This window comes from Populus trichocarpa, chromosome 10 (genome assembly GCF_000002775.5).
Source record: "Populus trichocarpa isolate Nisqually-1 chromosome 10, P.trichocarpa_v4.1, whole genome shotgun sequence".
Lineage (NCBI taxonomy): Eukaryota > Viridiplantae > Streptophyta > Magnoliopsida > Malpighiales > Salicaceae > Populus > Populus trichocarpa.
In genome coordinates, this window is record NC_037294.2 from 19,395,310 (window position 1) to 19,404,168 (window position 8,859).

At 33.6% G+C, this 8,859-nt stretch overlaps 2 long non-coding RNA genes across 3 annotated transcripts; one reads left to right on the plus strand and one right to left on the minus strand.

Annotated features, from left to right (window-relative positions):
* Positions 1-992: 992 nt before the first annotated feature.
* On the minus strand, positions 993-3,909 carry LOC112328900 (uncharacterized). 2 transcript variants are annotated; one of them, XR_002984185.2, is made up of 4 exons: positions 3,287-3,909; positions 2,462-3,011; positions 2,306-2,374; positions 993-1,407 (listed from the first exon to the last, which is right to left on the minus strand). It is a non-coding gene; the product is annotated as an uncharacterized LOC112328900 (long non-coding RNA). The 2 variants fall into 2 exon arrangements; XR_002984184.1 differs by lacking the exon at positions 3,287-3,909 and having other exon boundaries at positions 2,462-3,280.
* Positions 3,910-4,244: 335 nt separating this feature from the next.
* On the plus strand, positions 4,245-5,423 carry LOC112328901 (uncharacterized). The gene is made up of 3 exons (XR_002984188.2): positions 4,245-4,378; positions 4,850-4,914; positions 5,087-5,423. It is a non-coding gene; the product is annotated as an uncharacterized LOC112328901 (long non-coding RNA).
* Positions 5,424-8,859: the final 3,436 nt, after the last annotated feature.

Here is an 8,859-nt window from a genome sequence, read left to right on the forward strand (position 1 = left end):
TTTCCTCCATTTTCTTCGATCAGTTAATTAGTTTAATGATGTCTCGTATAAAAACACAACAATACAACTAATAACTACCATAACCTCTTTTGATTCATCTTCTTAATGTTTCCTCTCTATTTTTTTTCTTTTCTTTATTTTTCTCGGATCAATTTACACGTAAATTGAAAATAATTTATTTCTTAAACAATTCTAGGGACACATTCTTCGTATTAGAATGATACATTCAGAAGATTTTAATAAGTTTAGCTTTCAAGTTTGAAACTAGAAATCTAAGAGAAAATCTCCGTCAATCCTTCGAGATTTCTCTTTTCCTTATATAACACGTGTTTTCAATACTAAAAAAGGGAATAGAAGAAGACTACACGAACAAAACTTCAAAAGTTCCATCAATATTATCGACTCGATTTCTTCATATGTTGATAAAGATTTTCGCTGTCGAGAACTCAAGTCGCCAAAATTCATCACTTATTAACACTCAATCTGTTTGTTGGCGCTATGAGATCACTTGATAAAATGAACTTTATTCAAGGTTTTTGGTTAATTTGTTTATTGCTCATCTTCTGTTCGAAATTGGAAAATGAATTTATTTTATACGGACAAAAAGAAACAGAAAGAGTTGGCGGAAATTTGCTTGAATCATTAGTTAATTTTGAGAGGATAACGATATATATATACTAGTGTCCTGAGGGTTAAAGAATTGTAAAAAATAAGTTGAATATTTATCAGTTGAGAGATAATTTTAAATTACTTGTCACTAATCGACTTATTCATTCTTGGAGAATTATACTCGAGGGGAGAAGGATCCAAGAAAATCACAACCTTTTCATTTTGAAATTTCGAATTCGTCCATGCTGCTTCGATTATTTATGCGTTTTCTTTTCTTTTCAATCAATTATTAGACATTTGCTTGGTATCAATTACGCTCTAATTGACATAAAAAAGATAGATTTTCCAACATTTTTAACTACTAGCTAAGAAAATAACAATGATGATAGTAACTGAATATTTATTAGAATCTATCCATATATATTGAATTAACATGATGTTGTCTGCTATGATGAGCGGATGCTATCCAACTCACCGGCTTCAAGTCAATTGCTGTAATGCAAATGCAAGAAGAACAAGAAATTCATCTTATGAAGGTAAACATTGCAAATAACATCATTTGACTTGAATCTCATGCAAATTACAAAAAATCAGCTAAATATTAGGGTTTACTAATTTTGTTGTTTATTCTTTCAGATAGCACAGCAGGCTCAATCCAAACCCTTGTTATAAATAAAGTCAATGCGCCAATTCAAGTGGCACTGGGCGTTCAACTAGATGATCATGAGTTTAAAAGAGTGATCTTGAGATATTGACTATCACTCAAACATTCCGCAGCCAAAGCACTTCACTGCACACCTAGAACACAGGATTGTCCAATGTTAAAAACAGAACACCCTAAATTGTCCAAAAACATAGGTAGCATCAAATATAAAGCAATCCAAATACAATACAAACTTTCTGAGACAGTTAATTAGTTCCAATTCCATGCCTGGCTTTAGTTAAAATATTTGTATGCTCAGCTGCATAGTGGAACTAATTTGAATAGTAATTGGTACTTGCAAGAAGATTTATGACAATTAAGAAAAGATATGGCAGACGTTAAACCATTATACAGAATTGGTACATCAGGAATGATGTCATCGACATCCATCACTCACAAAATCACTTACAATAACATGGTTCCTTTCAAGATTGATCATCAGATAACACAGGTTTCTTGCGATGAATCGATCGAATATGCAACATGTACATGAGATTAAAAGCCTTGAGTACAGTGGATAAATATATACAAGGAAGACAATTGCAACCAAAATATTGGAAAGAGAACAAAAGGAGAAGGAGAAGAATTTAAGACAATATTGAAATGTTTATAGAAACAGTTGTTTCGGTAAAAAAAGAAAGGGTTCTAGTACCGATTAAAAGCCTACAGGGTAAAGTGGATAATCCACTTCATCATCTAGCTCCTACAATAGAACTACAATCAATGCTGCAAATTCTTTCTTTTCAGCCAGATCGATCAACACAAAATAATTCCCATTATTATATATGGCATGAGCAATTTCCTGAGTAGTGTATATATCAGATTACTTGAGCAATTCCACAAGATATTAGACAGCCAGTTGGTTTATCTTTTGTACATACATTAACTATTTACAGCAAAAACAAAAATCAAATGTCAATCTAATTAAGGTATCTCATTCCCATGGTATCTAAAATATTTATTTTGCTTTAGAAATAAAAACAAATATAGTACCTTGTAAAAACTCGTATGGGTGTACTATTATATACCATGTAGCCTATCAAGCTAGGCACAAGCTATTATCTGAAAGAATAAACAACAAAATTAGTAAACCCTAATAAATAGCTTAAAATTAAACGGATATTTTCTTGAATATTTTATCACACACACCCCGAAATTTTGAGAAATCAGAAGATCTTCCCTGAACCTGAAAAAACAAAACATAGTTTCCAAGAATATGGTTAGAAGAACACATGGTAATTCCTTCTTTTAATGCTCAAATGTACAACTACAATATTGGTGATAAGAAACTGGAAGGCAAAATACTAAAATTCCCGTCATCAAGCTAAAGATTTCCATGAAGAGGTAACGAAACAATCAAAACTCTACAAATCTACATGTACAAAAGAGCAACAAAATGATTGTATGTGTGACTTGGTGTATTCAAGCACATCATATCCCTGGGAAAAATTAAAAGCTTTGTCAGTAATCTGAACAGTACTTGCACATATTATACACAGCTGGGAATGATGATCAAGATCTAAAGAAAGGACGATAAGAGAAGAAACATATATATATAGAGAGAGAACAAAAGAACCTCCATGTATCCAAGAAATAAAAGAGGCCCACGATGTCTAACGATGTACAGGTTCATACCGAAGTACAGACATCCTTAATAAGATCAGATCAAGTGGTGGTGGTGGCAGCACCAAAAAATCACCTGAAAAAAGTAAGTCAGATAAAAGCACTCGAAAGGAATCATCACAACAAATTCAAATCTCTTCAGTGAACACGGAGATTTACACCCTATTACCAAAACTCTGGTGCAAGTTCGGGTTAAACAACACAAAACCCTAACAGGTATCAATGACTGAAAATAGCCACAACAAATTAAGTAGTGAACCGAAACATAAGCTCCAAGAATGCTGATTAATAATTTAACTGAGTAAAAAAAAAAGGTATATATTTCAATTTCAAAGTATTTAGTGAGTTTACCTTCATCTTTGGGAGCCGGTAAAGTTGGAGAAAAGGAGATAAATAAGCCATTTATTGCCGCTGCAGCATCATCAAGATTCCCAATTCAAAGGGCTATTGGATTGAAAAAAAGGGACCACCAAAAGCCACCATCATCACCACACACTAGCCCTAATAAAGCTTGTGAATCTTGATGATGCTCCATAGGCAAACAGTGACTGGTTTCGTTAATTTCTTTTAGATCTTCGCAACCATCATCATCATCATCTCACTATCCCCATGCAAAAGAGATGACAAAACAAATGGGAAAGACCAGAGTAGAGAGCTATTTGGCTAATTAGGACTTTTTCTCTCCTACCTTTATTTTTCTTTAACAAAGGTAACCCTAATCCAAACCCTAAATCTATCCAATGAGGGGAAAGTGAAGGGAAAAAAAGTATAACGAACGATAAATAAAAAAAGCTTTAAAAGTTTAAGCCCATGTCCAGGAGTGGGAAATAAGTTAAGACCCACTTGGTACAAAAAGCTATTACTGGCGCCTGTTCTTAAGCACAAACCGACAAGTGCTAAAGAAAGATTCAAGAGAACACGGAGAACTATTTACTCAACAACATAAAAGGCCTCAAGAAAAAGACTCAATGGGAAGACAAGGGAAGGAAAGGAGAAGATGGTTTGAGTGCTGAAACATTGAAGGGTGTTAGGGGTATAAATACTCTTAGTACTTAGTAGAGGCTCACTAGGGTTACGTACCATGGGGAATGAATACTAGAGGTGCGATGATTATTTGGTTGGATTTGTAAGGCGGGTGGTGTGTGGGTGGGCTGTTGGTGTGCCCACAACAGTTATCCATCGTAATCCACGGTACCAAATATACCAAAATCTTTAAACCTCACTGACCAAGTCATTGTTTCTTTTATCAAAGGAACAATAGCCACTTTGAGAATGAGCAAATGAACTTCTGACCGCCAGTAATGGTAGATGTTGATAAAGGTTGCGTCTTCTACAAGCATTTTCAAGTGGGCGGCATGGGGGATGGAATTGACAAGGCCATGACCAGTCCTCGCATATCAAGTGACCCGGGAAGGTGGAGAAGGGGGTCTCCTAGGGTTTCAGGTTCCTTGTTTTGATCCCTCACTTGCTATTTTGGGCCCTTTTGAAGCTTTTCTCCGTGACTAAGTCTTGCAAAGTTTATGCCCACTTTTGTTTTTTGTTTGTTTAAGTTTTATCTACAGTCTAATTTATCCAACAGGCCAAGAGTACTTAACTAGATACGTAAAGTAATACTTACTTGTTTCTCTAGTGCTCATTTTCATCGACATATATACCCTACATACCCCCCTCTTTCAGGCTCCACTTCATCATTGAGATTCAGTGTTTTCGTGGGTTATAGAATTTAATTTGTACTCCCATTTTCATGTCTGTATATCTTCCATTTTATATATATATATATATATATATACACACACACACACACTTACATGGTTTTTTAAGTTAAAAATGTGGACGAGATGCTTGTAAGTTCTGATCTTTCTGTGCATCTATCTATACATGCATATGTAACTTAAGATTTGCTCCAGCCTCCAGCTGATATAATGTTCAAGTAGACGTGGAGTGATCACTGCCGTGTATATTGTGAGAGACAATTAATGGTATGCTACCAGTTCCTTTTCTCATGGTAATTATTTCTTGTTTGAAGGGCTTGTCCATACATTTCCTCTATGTGCATTCTAGCTTCAGGGATATGGGGTCATCGTTGAATTATTGAATTTCAGTAGGCCCCTCAAAGTACATTAATTAATTTACTTTCGCATTGATTTGCAGTCGACTGGAGTATCCTAGTCTTTCGTGAAATTATTCCCCTATCCACCGGCCTCTTTCTCACTGGAATTTTCATGTGAGGTTCGATTTTCCACTGATCAGGTGTTTCAATTTGAAAGGCCTATCCAAGATATTTCTGTTTCTATTTAATTACCACTGATTCAGAATTCTCAGTTTCCATTCACACGGTACGGTACGTGTTATCGGTTCCAGAGCCTCCACCACCTAGCTAGATCGATTATGCAGATTTTCTTAATTTTTGGCCAATACTTCAGACAATTTTTGTGCAATGTACGTTTATTTAACCATATATATGTACTAGTCAGATATCAAATTAAAAAAAAAAATATGCGTGAAATCTTTGTCTTCGTTCATTAAAGTTTTTGAAACTTGGAAGACCAAGAGGAAATTGTGATAACCCCCCCCCCCCCCCACCCCCCAGCAATTTAGCTATATTAACCATGCACCTTCTATATTTATATATATATAAATGATGGTGATTTAAAATTTAATATGCTTAAGAATAAAAAAAAAATAGTGCTAGAGATTAATCACACGCTCATGTTAATATTTATTTTTTCAGTATTTAAAAAGTTGATGGATGGTAATATATAAAAGACTCATCATCTGTAAAATAATTTATTTTATGGGATTTAACTAGGAATTCTTTGATGATAAAATTAATGACTTTTAATAAAAAAATTATAATAAATAAGAGAATGAGTTTTAAATTATTAAAAACAATAATATTTGTTTTTAATTATGCATGATAAATACGATGTAAAATAAAAGTATAATAAAAATAGAGATTTATCTACCCGGCCCGCATATTAATTATATATGATAAATACCAAGTGGAATGAATTTAAGAAGATCATTTCATGTGAGATTTTTTATGTTCATTGTATGTATATCGCTCTTGGCTTCCACTTTGCATACCAACTTGCGCACAATTTCTAAACTTACGTCTCTTTCTGAGGGACTCGAATTGTAATATTCTAGATTTCTTTCGCTTACGATGCAGCAAGTTATCACCATCATCGTCAACAAAATCACAATGTGAATGGTGACTTGTATAATTACGGGTTTGAATCTAAGCTTTGAGACATTACCTAGGATAATGAAGAAAGCCATTTTCAATTTAATGATAATTAATTAGTTGCTCTGTAGGGTTTGCTTTGTTATTGGCATGGCTAACCAAAGCAAAACATAAGATTACAGCAGCAATAATAATTGTATATTTGAATTTTGAGAGAAATTGTAAGAAAATTAACTTTCATTTCAATTTTTTTCTTAAATGAAAATCATTAAATTGCCATCCAGGTGTAATGGTGGGTTATATTAATGGCCGTCGATCATATAACTCCCAACGAGCTTCTGAGCTATAACTAATATACAATATATTTTTTTAAGAATAAGCACTAGCTATACCTCTGTGTTTGATAAGCTATAATCCAATTATTTTTTTGAACAATTCAGCTGATCCAATTAGGCCTGCAAAGTACCAAGTGATTTGATTGGATAACTTTCACCTTATCATCCATGAAACTTGCATTGGTGAGGAGAGAGGATATATAGGCATGTTGATTGGATAACTTCTTATATTGAGTTGATGTTATTGATGTTGTTTGGATTGTTGGTTTACATGATAATATAATAATGACTAGCTAGTGGATAAGATAATTTATAGCATGAATATAATTATGCATTCTTATTATTATGGTGTCCTGGTAATGTTTTTTTTTCCTTGGTTTATAATAATTGTTGACCGTAGATCTGTATATTTTTTATTATTATTGTTGTTTATAAAAAATACTAGCCGTTAAAGAATCATCTCAATCCAATAGCTTAAGCTGTTAGGTGAGATTCTAAGATATGATTTATATTATTCTCTAACATATTCTCTCAAGTAAAAACTTTTTAGACTTGAAACTTGCACAGACTCATATTATCTTGTGCTTGATTTTTATCAAATAAATAGAGGTAGTAAGATTCAAACTCGTGACCACTTGATCATTAAAACTCTAATACCATGTCAAAAAATCATCTTAATTCAATAGTTTAAACTGTTATGTGAGATCACATGATATAATTTATATTATTCTATAACACTAGTCGTATAACATGTTCTTCCCAATCTTGATTATTATCAAAACATGAATTCTCATGAATATGATATAATCAAACATTATTTGTAAAAGACCAACTATATATGCACGTGAGTTCCCTTTTGTTCTCAGTTATTATTGTTTTAAAAATATATTTTATTTAAAGATATATTAAAATATTTTTTATTTTTTATGAATTTTTAACATGAATATATAAATATCATATATATATATATATATATATGTATATAAAATATTAAAAAATACCTTTTCCTACCAAATATTCTTTCAAAGCGCATCCACGTTCAGGCTGAATGGCAATGTCAAATAGCCTCCTCCTACAATACATGGCTGGGTGGTACATTGGTAGTTAAGAGATTTCTCCCTGGGCCTTTATGTCCAAAGAAAACCATCAACGCTAGGAATTAAAAAAACACCTGAGAAAGAGAGAAAGGACTTGATGACTGATGTGACAATGTTGATGTTGCTGCCTGGCGTACGGTGTCTTAAAAACAGAGAGGAACCAGTGTTGAACACAGTGAAAGTGGAGCAGTTTACCCATATTGCTCAATGCCAACTAGCAAGCATCCTCCTCGTACGTACAAACTCCTGCCTTCTCTTTCTCGTTTTTGTTACTACTTTGTCGACCCTCTATGTTGCAGCAATGTTTTGCCCTCCTTGATGCAATAATTAATGTTGTTATATAAATGTTTAGCAGCATTTCTACAGATTCTAGCGACGCTCTCCCCTGTGTACTGGGTTTGTTTTCATGCTTCAACTATGCTGTAAAAAGCTTCAAATAATATATCTCTTATTTTCAAATAAAAATATTTTAAATAATAATATCTATTATTTTTCCAAACATCCTCTCATGTGAGTTGTGGTTAAATAAGTCTGTAGCTATTTAAAAAAAAAAAAAACCTAAACTCACCTCACCTGACTTCCAAATACTGCATCTTTTCCTCCCCAGACCCCTTTTCCATCACGCTATTAAATATTCATTTTTTCTATCATATCCTTATTAAAATTTTTATTTTAAACAGTTATATATATATATATATATATATATATATATATAGAGAGAGAGAGAGAGAGAGGTCACTGTTGGGGAATCCGTCACCCATGCGCGGACATCGGAGGGTAAAGCACACTGACACAATAATTTACGTGGTTCGGCAAATTGCCTACATCCACGGGAGAGAGTCTATATTATTAGAGATTAGAGAAAAGATACAAAAATACATGTAGAGGAGGAGGATTACATCCACTCTACTCAACTCATCAACTCTCTTGCTGCACTTGCAGCTGCTGCAATGGCAGCAAGGCTGCTGCCATTGCAGCTCACTTTCTCTCCACTCTCTTGCACACACTCACGTTCTCTCTCTATTTTGCTCTCAAATAATTGCCTCTTTTATAGGCAAACATGGCAACCTTCTCCAGCACTCTTGTCAAATAAGGTGGGACAAGCAAGCCTTAAAGTATGCCACCATTTGTGGCATTAATGGAGCAACCACTTGCTTAGTGGTGGGGTATTGCCACTAAATGACAATATCCTAACAGTCACGAGTTCAAATTTTTAAAATTGTTAATTTCTAACTAGGGATATAAAGTTCATGTCTTAAAAAAATCGACTGTTGATAGGAGATGGAATTGGACATGAGATGGATC